The sequence below is a fragment of the Sander vitreus genome, chromosome 22 (assembly GCF_031162955.1).
Source record: "Sander vitreus isolate 19-12246 chromosome 22, sanVit1, whole genome shotgun sequence".
Taxonomy (NCBI): Eukaryota; Metazoa; Chordata; class Actinopteri; order Perciformes; family Percidae; genus Sander; species Sander vitreus.
This window is the reverse complement of record NC_135876.1, coordinates 159,341-175,000: the sequence shown is the minus strand read 5'-3', so window position 1 is coordinate 175,000 and position 15,660 is coordinate 159,341. Positions and strand designations below refer to the sequence as shown.

Below are 15,660 nucleotides of genomic sequence, written 5' to 3'. Positions count from 1 at the left end.
AGGGGAGAAACCTGTAAGACCGGTTGCAGCCCGTTGTTTTTAGACATGATTACATACAGCTGCCTCTGGACGGTCTCAACAGCAGGAATTGTTGTGTGTTGGTGTGTGTGATCATGGCAAAATGTCCTCAGATCTCTGCAGGGTAAATCTAGACAGCTAGCTAGACTATCTGTCCAATCTGAGTTTTCTGTTACACGACTAAAACTACTTTTGAACGTACACATGTTCCACCAAAACAAGTTCCTTCCAGAGGCTATTTAGCAGAGGCACCGCGGCTTTTCCCGGTGCCTAGCACTGCCCAAGACGATTGTGATTGGTTTAAAGAAATGCCCCCACCTACTGTAGTGGGAACTACCACAGAAAAGGTTTTAAGTACTTTGCCATGTGTTTATTTCTGTCCAGGGTTTCCCCCAGCGTATTGGAAGCCTGGTTGCCCCCTACCATCTCAATTTTGCGATTCTATTCTATTGGGCTATATGTTAATGCTGCCATCAGGCTGTGACTGGCCCCAGATGGGGCCTTGTCAAAAAAGTCACTTGCCTCCGGGCTAAATAACCTTTCTGGGGGAAGCCCTGCTGTCTTTCTGTCCGCGGCCAGATTTAGTCACCGCAATATCGTCACAACCATGCAAGATGCAGTCAGAAAACTGTACAAGTGTGTATTAGAATGAAGGTTTGAGTTTGAAGATGGCTGTGGCCTCAGCAAGGATGCAGGAAGTGTGGGGGGTAAGAAGTAAGGAAGGGGCCATAGGCCCCCCACTTTACACCCTTGCCCCGATTTAGCATCGCGGCTGGTGTTATCCCATTACAAGATGGTCTCTAGTTTTTTTAGCAAAATCAAAATAAATCTCAAAGAAGAACACTACCAAGCCACGGCTGAGCGACGTGCATCCCCACGACGTGTAGTTACATTTTTCGAGTGATGCATGTCAGGCTGCGGCGTAGGGTCGGTATCTCCACGTAGCCACGCCGTAGATTTAACGCAGAAGCATAAATCCCGCTTAAGGGAGACGGCAGCCATCCTCCTGAGGAAACCCATTTCGGCCGCTTGTACCCTGGATCTCGTTCTTTCGGTCATGACCCAGCCTTCATTACCATAGGTGAGGGTAGGAACGAAAATTGACTGGTAGATTGAGAGCTTTGCCTTCTGGCTCAGCTCTCTTTTCTTCACAACAGTGCGATAAAGTTTCCTACAACCTATTAAATCAAATAGTTACTCATTTCTTACACTGCACTGTAACTTTTATTCTTGTACTTGTATCTTATTCTAGTTGTTTTTTTTTCTATCTCTTTCATGACATGTTAATTAATTGTTTATAGCTGACCTTTAATGTTGTACGTAAAGCACTTTGAATTGCCATGTTACTGAAATACATAGAAATAAAGTTGCCTTGCCCTACAACCTCCAGCCTGTCTGTCAGTCAGTCACTAGGGCATAGAAAATGCTGTTGTGCCTGTCTCAGTGCAGTGTTTCCCCCACTGTATTGTAAGCCTGGCGGCCCACCAGGCCTCAGTTGTTTCCCACCAGGCCTAAGCCACTGGGAATGATTTTTTAATGTATTTTTAAGAAATTTTTTAAACTATAGTTACAGTGGGGTGGCTTGGTTAGAAACTTAGACATACTCATATTTTTAAATCTCCAGTTAGCTCTTAGCACTGACTTTATGCGCGGCCATATGGAACCTGTCTTATAGCTTTTTTTTGAATTCTGAATTTCGTGATTCATGATTCTGTTATCACAGAAGCTATTGGGGCTCGACATTCACGCTGCCATCATGCTGTGATTGGCCCCAGACGGGCCCTCGTCAAAAAAACAAAAAAAAGACACAGTTTTTAACATTCCAAAATCTTAATTTCATTTTTACTGTTATTAATGCATATCGGTTATTGGCTTTTAATTAACTTCTAATAATCTGTATCGGTATCTGCCCTAAAAAACAATATCGGTCGACCCCTAACTGAAAATACCCAGTTCGTTAACCAAAGTGAAGATGAGGCATCAGAGTCTGACATCGAGGAAGTCCATGGGGAGCCTCAGGCCTGAGAGGTGTGATGTGTGTTTGTTCTAAATAGTTGCCAAAATGTGTAATTTTATGGGACGCAGTGTTAACTCTGACATTGTACAGGTGTAGACTCAACCAGGCCTGACCTGATCTGTAGTGTAAAGTGAAACGTTTGTCATGACTCACTGCACACTGTCTTGACAAAAACCATTAGCAAGCCTAATAAGACAAGGGTGTGTCAGGAAGAGGGTCCACCCCGAAGGCAGAACACGTCCATTGACTTGTTCTTGTCTCCGCAGCGCTCACTGCAGCAACAAGCAAAGTCATGTCTTGAATCTGCCCGCAGGCTCTTCTCTGCTCAGCAGCTACAGAGATAGAGTGGCTCCCATCCAGCCAGACTGATCCACCCCTACACACCCAGGGACTCCAAGGCTCAGTTCATGGACATCTGCAGACATGCAGCGTGTACACTTGATTAGTCTTGATAAGCCTAAATTGAGCTCATTTTTGCCTCTTCTTTGTTTTCCCCTTACATTGCACGGCAGCTGGATTCTCGCGATATCACGAGATTACGCAAGAATCGCAGGATCATATATGTGGAAAATCCATCTTGTCAGGCTCCAACCTAATGCCTTTGTGTCTGAACTAACCGCTTACCGAACCAATCAGTGTCCAGTGAGGAGCTAGGTTTCAGGTGCGTATGTGACGGCCGCGACTGTTTCTTCAAAGCAACAATGGTGGACGTGATAGACGGATGGTTCATCCAATCACCTGCCAGGTACTTTTTTGAAAGTGCTTGCCCTTTCCCAAACAGTTTCCAATGGCGGCTTCTCGTCAGATTAGTTTCCACCTTGTTGAAAAAAATAAACTTGTCAGAATGCTTCAAATGAATCGTACGACATTAAATCATCGAACAGTGTCTCTTCCTCACACACCTCTCAGATGTCGCAGTTAAGGTCGGCTGCGTGTGAAAAGTTGTTACTTTCTGAAACTAAAACAGGATGTGATTGCCAGTGAAAGTGTGTAAGGTAACGTAGAGTGTAAGGGCTCCTCCCTCATGCCTCCCTCTCGTCTAAAATTGTCACATCCACAACCAGGATGACTGCGCCCGTAACAAACTCGACGACTCATAGCAGATCTCCACAAACCAATGGGTGACGTCACACATGCTCTGTCCATTAAGATTATACAGTATATGCCAATAACCGACAACAAGGATTTGGGGGTGGGGGTTGCGGGGGTTAGTGCGCGGGAGGGAGGGGATGGGGTGAGGAGGAGGGAGGGGCGACCTAGCCTCAGTTTTGTTTGACAATACTTTGAACGTCAACAAGAGGTGACCTCACCCAACATCGCTTAGAGCACCTTTAATTTAAATCTATAGTGCGTAGTTTCTGTCTCCCCCATGAGCAATTCTAAGTAATGACAACAACACTGTCGGTGCTTCCACATGATACAAGCCTTCCGTGATCACGCAAAGCCCCCACCCCTCCTCGACACAGTTACTAGTAGCCAAGGAGGACACGGAGGATTAAAAAACATGATGGACTCTTCAGAAGAGGTCATTATCTTCACTCGAGTTTCTGCGTGTGAAAGTCTCCGGACACCACAATCTTCTGAACATAGTCCTACTGAGAAATCCAGAGAGAGTTGTGTGGAGCTGATAGTCTGAATTGGCTTTGTAGCAACTCATTTGGCAATGGCTTGAATGTAACGGACATTCATTAATATCGAAAAGTTACATACTAAAGATTTAACATGTCCGAAAAGGAATAGGAAGAAGCAGAAGCTTATTTAATCCTACCCCTTTTCCACTACTATGTAATAATCATCATGAATAGCTTGATATTCATATCATATACATTTAACATATTCTTTACAATTTCTTACATATCTATATTATATTTACACTCCACGAAAAAAAGAAAACATACATATTAACATATGTATATATTCACCATGGAGAAAAAAGAATTGTCTTTAACAGGGGGTAAACCACTGTACCACTGCCAGTGTTGCAACTGATAATATAATAGGCTAAAGCAAAGACAGTTTATGGAAAGCACAAGTGTAATTATGGTCAGATCTTGTGCCCGACTGATGAGGAAGTGATATTGATAAGCGTTGTGATTTAAGCATTTACAGTGTCGGATATTTTTTGCCAGCTTTCCTTCCTGTTTAAGGAAGCAGCGACTGTATTGCGTTTTGCCTGTAAAACCGTGTATTTGTTCTTCATATTTATGTAGAATTATAGTTTGCTCTTATGTAAAATATGTGGCTCTGGTAGATATTTGCGATTGGTCATGCTATGCAAACATCGCCTCTTTTATGTGAACGCGCACGAACACTGAACTGAACAAGTTGATAACCACCGTCGTGACACAGCTTTGCGGGACCACAGTTGTTAAGGTTAGAGAAGCCGGGTAACTGAAATCAATCTAGGGCTTGATTCGTAGTACAGGCCTCAGGTCAAAGCCCTTCCTTCTCCCTGTACCTTGTGAAAACCATATTTTTGTACCGCTTTTTTGAACTGGGTCATGCTTGGCCAGTATGTTTTTATGTTCTGAAAATGAAGGCCCACCGTAGGCTTGAAAGGTTTGTACCCCACTCCTTCTAGTAGGAAAGCAGCTGTAGTCAGTTTCATGAAAAGTTGTAGTGTCATTTTTAGTGACATACGTACCCATAACCACCTGAGAGAGGCTGCGTGTTTACAGCCATAGTTTGACAAAAAAAACAGGAACGCATACTGAGCCCATAAATGGTCAGCAGAGAAGTGGAATATGCTTTAATGGATATTTTATTTGCTGTGAAATAGGGCTCAAATGTTGGCTCCTAACGATCATTATTTTGCACATTATGTTTTACAAGTATAAACTCTTATTTTGTCTTGTGTTATGAATAATAATAAAGAAAGCTCAAAGGGAAAAGTATCAAGGGAAATGTCACAGTTCTAGGTGTTTTTTCACTGTTGAATAGTTTCACAGTTTTTTGTAAATTCAATGATTATCTTTCCAAAAGTCAATGAGTCATTTTCAATAAATCTCAATCATTCAATCATGTTAAACAATCCTGATTTCAACATTGACCAAAATAATTGTGATTATGACTTTTTTTTTCCATAATCGAGCAGCCCTACTATGAAAGTAGGTAACCATTGGAATTCACTGTAATTGCTGTGAATCCAAACCAACCACAGCATCTACTATTCCAAACATCAGTCAAGAACCCTTTTAAAAGATGAACCCATTAAACATCTTACTAAAATGTTGTATTCACTGTGTTCTGTTTCTCTCCTCAGAAACTCCGATGCCAGTCTGCTCCTCTACAGGTAAGACAAGTCTTTTTTTTTTTTTTTTTCAACCAGTTGGTGTGCTGGGGGTCCATGGCATCCCGTCTTCTTTTTTTTTTGATCGACAGATCTATCTGACATAGCACCCACTTTATACTATACTAATATAAAACTACAGTCTCTGCATGAATGTAAAACCTGTGTAAACTTACTTTAGCACTGTTGGAAATCACATGACAGTTCTTTGCTCAAAGCACCAGCCCACTCAAAGCCTTAAATTCCAACGCCTACAATAAAAGTGATGCTTTTACAGTCGTGTCAGGATTCAGTGTATTCTCATGAACTGGTCCATACGATACGAAAATGTATGCACACCAACACGTATGATCTCCTAGGAAACTAGGGGATTGCTGGCTGGTCACGTGACGCCGGCTACAGAGCTCTGTGACGGCGAGTGGCAGTTGTTAGCTGTGTTTAGCCGCCACAGAGCTCCGTCGTATCAGCGGTAGTTGGTAGTACAGTTTATGCTGACCTTACACCAAAGGACTTTTCAAGCGATTCCTGTGTTTCCCACACATAGACTAAAGTGTGGCGGTGTGCCGCACTATCAGCACCGGCCACCGCACATTGCGTTTCGTTATTCATTATTTTTTATTTATTTTTTTAAACGCTATTTAAAACACGTTCTTCTGCATTTCCTTTCCCTGCTCTCCTCCGTCTCTCTGTCACTTGAGTCTCGCTCACATACACACGCAGAGCTCCTCCCACCGTGTGGTGTTTGGTGTTTTTAGCCCCCAACGTCGCCTTCCAGGCAGCGCGGCAATGGTTATGTCAAAGAAGTTATGTTAGTGTTAAGGTGAGGGTTAGCTGCCTGTAAGGCGACATTGGAGGCTTAAAACACCATCGAGCCCACCGTGCACACAGCGTCTGTCTCCATAAAGGAGAGAAGACGGCTGGCAAAATTCACTAAAGGTTGGTATCTATCTGGTGAACACCTTTACACAATCACACATTCACAATCACTGACCCGACTCTTAGCAAACTCTTAGCGATTGCGCCCGCTTTAGAAAGTGAACTAGTCCCAAGTTTGCAGTAAAATGCAGTTGGGTTGTCAACAGAGCTGAACAGTCCGACCAGTGTAATTAGTTATGCTATTAATTTGTTTACAATATTTTCAGGCTTCAACCAGTGAAAGACCCCCCCCCGCCTGCCACAAATTCCTTTCTAATCTGTGGGAAACCGTGATACGAACCGAACCGTGGGTTTTGTGAACCGTACCACCCCTAGTTAATCGCAATTATTTCTGAGATAATTAATTGTACAGCAAAATTTTGACTTGTTTCAGCTCTAGCTGGGGCATCTGTTATTTTCATTCAAACTGCTGTCCGCCATCCCGTTGAAAACCTCTTCCTGTTCAGCTCGTTAACTTCTGTTCAGGTTTCCCTTGTTCATGTGTTACCTCGAAGAGCCATGAAGTAGTGTTGCTGGGAGCAGGGAAATCTATTCAGAGCGCTTTCTTTTATTGATTTAAATGTCTATTTGGTCCCAGCGTATTGATTCTTGTATCGCACAAAGGAGAATATATAGCCGATCGATATTTTGTCCCACCCTCTACTGTACAGTAGTTTTAGAACCTATGAGACACAGATTTTAGATGAGGTAATTCATTTTGAAAAGACATTGTTCCAGAATAAGGCCGGAGACATCTGATCACTGATTAACAGTACCCTGGTTCCTTAAGTGCATGTAAACGCAACAGATTGTCTCGTTGGTACCTGAAGCATCCTCACCAATGGAACCTTGTTTTTAGTCTGAACACCTGTGTGGCTGAGTGCCTACATTTATGTTTACACATTACAAACTTCACGGTAAAGGTGAGTGTGTGTGTCTGTTGAATATGTAAACGTGACACTTGTACAGTGTGCTGCTTGTGTAAACAGTGCAGGTGGTGTAACTATCAGGGCTGGGACGATATGCTTTTGTCCCACGATTCTAGAAGTACTGCGATTCCATAGTATTGAGTATTTTTTTCCCTTCTTTAACAAAAACAAGAGTTGAATGATACATTTCTGGAGACAATATATCATGAGACATGTCAAAAACTAATTGTTTTCTAAGAAGAATGACATCACATGTCAGTCAGTCTGACATTTATTTACTTTGTAAAGAAGAGCATAACGTGTTTTCTGCATTCTCTGCTTTCGCTCTGTTTTGCTGGAAACGCATATGATGTATTCTCCGTCAGCGGTACCGTATGAACAGAAAATATTAAGCTGAATCCTTGGTAAAAATCTATAAAAAAATATTGATTCTGGGGAAAAGAATCGATTTTTAAAAAATGTCACAAAATAAATCACTACACGTACATACATTTTCTTCTCCCATCCCTAGTAACTAGAATTTGGCGACTTGTATCTGCCTCTCAACCATTACATCTTACATTACCAGTCTGTGAGCAGGAGGAAGAGTTGCACACACTGCCAGCAGATGTTAAAACTAACCACTACACAGTGTCAGAGGACTGAGCTGGCCTTTGATGCTTTCTTGGAGCCTCTGTTCACCTTTTACCTGGTTTAATGTGTTCTGGATCGCTGCTAATCCGATTTTTAGGCTCACGTGACTCCAGCTCCTGAGTGAGTAGTTGAAACCATATGGCGAAACGAGAGGCTTCTTATGTTGTGGTGGTGCTTCCTAACTCTTTGCTGTTAGTGATGGTGCCCTGTGTCAGAAGAGGACATCTGTGACTTAACTCCTCAAGAAGAACCTCTTGTTTCATATCACACGACTCAAAGTGTAGAGTCAAGTGGTATTAAGCTTGATTTATACTTGCTTACTTGCTTCGTACGTAGGTACATGGAGACACGAACCTACGCCAGACCTCGACCGTGGCTTGGTAGCGTTGCATTTCCCCCGACTCATGTCCTGGTTCTCCTCCATAAACAACATGAAATCAAGGAGAGGGTTAACTCTTCCTGCTCCAGATTTCCCACCGTGGTCAGAAAGAACAGGGGAGATACTTTGTTTCTCTCACTATGACTCTAGAGTTGGTACTCGCTCTGAAGATAATGCCCGCCACTCTCTCACTTTCTCCCTGACTCTATCACCCTCTCCCCACACACACATGCATGCTGGCTCGATGCACACACCACCAACGCACAAGTATAAACATCAGGCCACTTACGTAGGCCATGGCGAAAGCTCTGCGTGGAGTCCATGTTTTGGTGGAACATGTGGACGTTCAAAAGTAGTTTTAGTCGTGCAACAGAAAACTCCGATTGGACAGATAGTCTAGCTAGCTGTCTGGATTTACCCTGCAGAGATCTGAGGAGCAGTTAACCATAGTCCTCACAAATCCACCAGAGGTTAGAACGCCAACACAGAGACAGAGGAAGGGGACGGACATCTGGCCGATAAAGCGGGACATCCGGCGGCCCCTGAACAATATAGGAAGTGGAATGTCGTCGATAAAGAGTAAGTGGTATTGACTCCATAAGCCTTTTAAAATCCCTTGAGACCCCCTCTGTGTTGTTTGGGTACCTCTACACTGCAGTGCAAAGCAGTAAAATCACTTCCCGTACTGTGACCCCTACTTGAACCTCAACATCATCTCATAGAGTCTGCCTGTCAGGTGGGGATGGAGTAGCCTAGAAATCTAGACCACCCTAGCGGCAGCAAATGTAATTTACATCCAGGGTCAGTCTAGCAACTCTCCGTTGGCTTGCGAGCTGGAAAAACCAAATTCTGGTCAGGCCAATCACGTCGTGTATAGAGTCGGTGGGCGGGCTTAACATAATGACGGCAGAGTTGCGACAGTTCTGCGTGAGTTCCCTGCTACTAGAAAACAAAGAAGATGGCTGCTGCTGCTGGTGAACGGCGGCCTTTGGAATCAGCTTTGGCCTCGACACTGGAAGACTTGGAGTTAAGCTTTTCCTTGAGAAAAGAACAAAGAAGGGCGCTGAAGTCATTCTTAAAAAAGGAAGATGTGTTCGGAGTTTTGCCGACTGGATACGGCAAAAGTTTAATCTATCAACTAGCGTTGCTCTGGTTGGTTGTAGCGCTATCCTATTGCATGCAGAGGGAATTTGAAAGACAACCGTTTATCCCGCCCCTCGGATTGAGCCCTGCCAATGGGGAGTTCCCAGACCCAGGGGTGCAATGATGCATCGATCTGGATCAATATATTGACTCAATCCTCAACAATCAATATTATCGATACAAATCCAAAAAATATTGATACATATCGTCATCTTTTATTGTTTTTACTAAAAATAGTTTGTTTTTAATTTAAATGTCTGGAAGAGCTTAGTGATGAAATTGTCAAACCATATTAGTTGCATTAGTTGCTTTTTGTAAATATATATAAATGTAACGATGATTGTGTTAAATGGGCTTATGTATTACAGTCAGGTCCATAAATATTGGGACATCGACATAATTCTAATCTTTTTGGCTCTATACACCACCACAATGGAGTTGAAATGAAACGAACAAGATGTGCTTTAACTGCAGACTTTCAGCTTTAATTTGAGGGTATTTACATCCAAATCAGGTGAACGGTGTAGGAATTACAACAGTTTGTATATGTGCCTCCCACTTTTAAGGGACCAAAAGTAATGGGACAATTGGCTGCTCAGCTGTTCCATGGCCAGGTGTGTGTTATTCCCTCATTATCCCATTTACAAGGAGCAGATAAAAGGTCCAGAGTTCATTTCAAGTGTGCTATTTACATTTGGAATCTGTTGCTGTCAACTCTCAATATGAGATCCAAAGAGCTGTCACTATCAGTGAAGCAAGCCATCATTAGGCTGAAAAATCTAAACAAACCCATCAGAGAGATGGCAAAAACATTAGGTGTGGCCAAATCAACTGTTTGGAACATTCTTAAAAAGAAAGAACGCACCGGTGAGCTCAGCAACACCAAAAGACCCGGAAGACCACGGAAAACAACTGTGGTGGATGACCGAAGAATACTTTCCTGGTGAAGAAAACACCCTTCACAACAGTTGGCCAGATCAAGAACACTCTCCAGGAGGTAGGTGTATGTGTGTCAAAGTCAACAATCAAGAGAAGACTTCACCAGAGTGAATACAGAGGGTTCACTACAAGATGTAAACCATTGGTGAGCCTCAAAAAACAGGAAGGCCAGATTAGAGTTTGCCAAACATCATCTAAAAAAGCCTTCACATTTCTGGAACAACATCCTATGGACAGATGAGACAAAGATCAACTTGTACCAGAGTGATGGGAAGAGAAGAGTATGGAGAAGGAAAGGAACTGCTCATGATCCAAAGCATACCACCTCATCAGTGAAGTATGGTGGTGGTAGTGTCATGGCGTGGGCATGTATGGCTGCCAATGGAACTGGTTCTCTTGTATTTATTGATGATGTGACTGCTGACAAAAGCAGCAGGATGAATTCTGAAGTGTTTCGGGCAATATTATCTGCTCATATTCAGCCAAATGCTTCAGAACTCATTGGACGGCGCTTCACAGTGCAGATGGACAATGACCCGAAGCATACTGCGAAAGCAACCAAAGAGTTTTTTAAGGGAAAGAAGTGGAATGTTATGCAATGGCCAAGTCAATCACCTGACCTGAATGCGATTGAGCATGCATTTCACTTGCTGAAGACAAAACTGAAGGGAAAATGCCCCAAGAACAAGCAGGAACTGAAGACAGTTGCAGTAGAGGCCTGGCAGAGCATCACCAGGGATGAAACCCAGCGTCTGGTGATGTCTATGCGTTCCAGACTTCAGGCTGTAATTGAATGCAAAGGATTTGCAACCAAGTATTAAAAAGTGAAAGTTTGATTTATGATTGTTAATCTGTCCCATTACTTTTGGTCCCTTAAAAAGTGGGAGGCACATATACAAACTGTTGTAATTCCTACACCGTTCACCTGATTTGGATGTAAATACCCTCAAATTAAAGCTGAAAGTCTGCAGTTAAAGCACATCTTGTTCGTTTCATTTCAACTCCATTGTGGTGGTGTATAGAGCCAAAAAGATTAGAATTGTGTCGATGTCCCAATATTTATGGACCTGACTGTATATCGGTCGCAGGTGTCTGAAATGAACCAAATTGACTTTGTGGTATCAGCAAATATTGTATCCTTGTCCTAAGAATTTATTAAATGTTGTATTGTGATAAATGTGTGATTTACACCCCTAGTCAAAACCCAAACTCTCCTCCACTTTGAGGACAGAGTGTGGGAACATGGTATCACGAGACCCCTCTGTAATGTACAGAACCATAAGGAGTTAAGGGGGTAGTGTGCGGTCACAGAAGGCTTGCATCATGTGGACGCGCCGACAGTTTTATTGTCATTACTTAGAACTCCTCATGGGGGAGACAGAAACTACGCACTATAGCTTTAAGAATGACAGCCCTGTTGTTGCCAACTTGGCCTTTTGTTTGTGGTGTGACTGATTCACCTTTAGTCTGCTTGGTCAAATGATCATTTTAAAAACATTCAAAGCCGTTACTGTGTTATTTCTGTTTCAAAGGTCAGCAGTTAATAATCTAGAGTGTTCCTATGATTTTATACATTAGTAGTGAAGTTAATGCATTATAATCGGGATAATTGTGAAATGGTGATTATACCTCTGCCTGGAGTTCTGTATCCAGATTCTGTATTCGTACTGGATCGAGTATGTAGTAATCGTTGCAGTACAGTATAAACTGTAAAGACGTATAAATTCAGTTTAAGGGGTAAAGCACAGATTGTCTTTTCTTGGAGCCTCTTTTTCTTGCATTCTTCATCCAATGTAATACAATATTTTGACTCTACTGAAAATGATGGCTGGGTATCATTAAAGAAATGTCGACACCGATACTTTTTTTGATACAAATTTTATAAGTAGTTATTCCTGCGTGTCTCTACGACGTGTAATGTTAGACAGCCAATCACAGACATTATTAGATCTTGGTAGAATCATGCTGCATGCTTATTGACTCACTGACGTTGCTGAGATTTACTCCTTAGGTATTGAAATTGAATGACGAGGCATTCTTCGATAGTCGATACTTTAGAGGCAATTCGGTCGGTGCCTAAAAGGGTTGAATTTGGTACCCAGCCCTACTGAAAATGGCCTGGGTGTGTCGATTTCCTGCAGTTAGTTTCTGTTTCTTTAAACTGAACAAGGGCTTGGATTTAAAAACAAACAAGCGTTTGGTCAGGAAAAAACCTCAAACCTAGCAACTGTGTAGCTGATCCAGAAGTCTTCTCTTCAGTGGCGGCCACTCACAGTGCTCTAGTGCATTTATGTTTGAAGGCATCTCAAAAGGGCTTTGGGCATTTAAAGCTGCCAGGACGACACTGCTGCCAAGTGCTAACTGCCACCTTTCTCTGTGAGTCGCTTTGAAAGGCTAGCATGAAGGAGCACAACGTGGGTCTGTGTGTGTGTCTGTCTGTGTGTGTGTCTCTGTGTGTGTGGGTGTTTCAGTCTGCGTTTTCTGTCCACAGAACATTACATTGCAGCAGATTATCAGTGTCAGGGCCAGTGTGGGGCTTTTGTTAAGCGGATCAACTCAAGTTCACGTCATGCAGTGAGCTCTTTGTGGTGCAAACAATTGTAGCACGATATTAATTTGTGCACTTTAGTTTTGTTTTACAGTGTACTTTTTATTATTATTTTTTTTTGTGGGGCTTTTTCCCTTAATTCGATAGTGACAGTGGATAGACAGGAAAGGAGGAGAGAAAGCGAGGGGATGACACGCAGCAAAGGGCCGCAGGTCGGATTCCAACCCGGGCCCTACAGTGTACTTTTGATTCCATTTTTGAAATAGGATATTATAGTTTTAAATACAGCCTGGCATAATTTGATGTCTTGAGCCCCAAATAGAATGCCTGAGTTTAGCTACTAAAACTATTTTCATACCTTCAATTGAGAAATATAAACATATTTTCCTGTTAGTCCATATCCACGACCTTCCACTTCCGGGATTGCTCCTGTTCTTCCTGCCAAAGGGTCCAATCATGAAAATTGCAGAGAAGTAATTAATTCCAATTCCAAATTTACCACTTTAATCTCAGAGAATATCCCAAGTTTGTTTTCCTTAAATTTACGACTTTAATCTTAGATATTCTTCTTAGAGTTTTTCCTGGATTATGACCCATCTCTTCCGGGTCCGTAGAATGTTTTTCTCCCCCTGCAACGGCCTTAGAACGCTGTCGTAGCAGAAGCAACTTGCATTTGCCAACATCAAGCTGGCAAGAAACTCTGTGGCAGATAAAGTTTCTGATCTGTCTTGAGTGGTGTACTGGTCTGGCCCACTTGAGGTCAGATTAGGGGGATGTGGCCCATGAACTAAAATGAGGATGACTTCCCTGCTCTACAATATCCCTTACATAGTGAACATTCGGCTCATAAATTGTTAGGGATAGAAGATTTTATTTAAAAAACAGGTGTGTCTAATGGTTTCAGTGTGAGAACGGTGGAATTATAATCTGCATCAAGTAAAGTGCAGCAGCCGTAACTCCCTCTGGTCCTCCTCCCCTCCCTCTCTTCTCTCTCATGGGCTTCTTTTATGTGGTTGGGCTGCATAAATCCAGGCTGCTGTGGAGAGACCAACAGTTTCAGTTTTCCTTGCATCTCCAACACGAGCCACCCCAGTATGTGTTTTTATTTAATTTTTTTTAGCTTTGCTATGGCACGGGTGACACGCTTTCTCTTAATGTGAACGTGAGAAATACTGTGAGGGAGCATGAAGAGTTCATGAGAGTCTTCATGCGACAACAGCCAGCCTCATTAGTTCCACTGGGTTTGATTTGTGTTGTCTTTGTTCGACCGGAACTCTGCTGGCCATTCTGAGCTCTGACAAGACAAAAAAACATAGTCACAGGAATATGGGAATAGCAGGAAGGCTCTGAACTTTAGACTAGGGCTGCCTGATTATGCAAAAAACCCTCCCAATTATTTTGGTCAATATTGAAATATATGTTATTTAATATGATTACTCATTCTGATTTCTGATTCAGATTGACCTTTGGAAAGATGTTGCATTTATTGGCGTTAAAAAAACATTGAAACAGTTAAACCAATCAACGGTGAAACCACCTTGAACTGTGGAATTTCCTTTATACTTTTCCCATTTTTGAATGCCCCTTCATAACACAAGACAAAATAAGAGTTTACTTGAAAAATGTAATATGCAAAGTAATTTCACTTGATTATATTGTTTTTGTCATCATTAGGTGCCAATATCAAAATCGCGATCAAAATTGCACAGCCTTGCAAAGGTTGCTTGGCATTGTTTGAGCATGAAGGAACAAAGGCCAAAAACCAACCTTAACACTGTAAACCACCTTAGATTAGGCTTGGTATCCTGCCTCAATGGAGTTGCTAAGTAGGAAGACCCTATTGTTCCGCATGTATTTGTTCAACCATTTGAAAGGCTTCTTCTAATGAATTTAGTTCATGGTATAACCATCCGTTTTTATTTTTTTTATCCGCAATTTGGTGTGGTGGATGTCTTGATATACTACAGTACCCATTAGCCTCAATGGGTTCCTATGGAGAATGCATCTTTCAGCAGTGTATATCGGCGCTGTAGCCAATTTAGAATGCTTTGTCATGAAACACCGGACTAAGCCTACTTGGATCTGACAGTGATGCATATACTGTCCACACGAAAGGGAATGACCCCCCCAAAAAGAAAATAATAAAAATAAATCAATGTAAGCTGCTTCAGTGAATAGCAAATGATTAAAAAAAAGTTTTTATTTTCATGGCTTCATGATGTAAAAACCAAGCCAACGTCAACTGGTTTTCCTCTTGGTTTGACTGTTATTTTGGTGGAACCTGTTACTTGTGGAAAGGCTTTGGTTCTGTATTTGGCAGCAAAACGGATTAGGGTCAGAGTTGACTTCTCTTTTCTAGGTACACATGCTTGACTTTTTATCAAAAGAATGTGAAATTGAAACATTTTCGTAAAGGGGGGATCCCGATTCCAGAAAATGTTTAAAAAAAATTCAATTTCACATTCTTTTGGATCTCTAGTTGATGAGTTTGTAAACTTGGAGTGATTTCCCCTTGGTTGGGTTTGTTTCACACCTGGAAAAATTCAAGCGTACTAAAATGCGTTATTACAAATCACGCAAGAACATTCACTCCTCTTATTGGTGGGATGTGTCTGGGGGCGGGAGCAAGAAAGTAAATACAGGAAGAAGGCCCTGTGTTCTGGACTAGTGCATATCTTCTTGCATCTCCACGGTCAAGCCAGCTCAGGTCATTTAAATAATCACACCTGCCCAAACAAACCGCACCAGCGGGGCAAACCAACTCTACTACGATTCAGCCGAACTACACGAGGCAGGTGTGGAATAGATCTGAGGAAAATCTTTTAGTTAAATTCATTTGGCTTAGGTGGT

General features: G+C 42.2%; 1 protein-coding gene across 2 annotated transcripts in view; it reads left to right on the top strand.

The window, feature by feature from the left end:
* Window positions 1-5,300: 5,300 nt before the first annotated feature.
* The window catches only part of arhgef4 (Rho guanine nucleotide exchange factor (GEF) 4), a 153,038-nt gene continuing 142,678 nt past the window's right edge, over window positions 5,301-15,660 (top strand). For both annotated transcript variants that reach the window (XM_078280370.1, XM_078280369.1), the window contains exon 1: window positions 5,301-5,327. The gene's annotated coding sequence lies outside the window, so the exon portion shown is untranslated. The remainder of the gene's footprint in view (window positions 5,328-15,660) is intronic.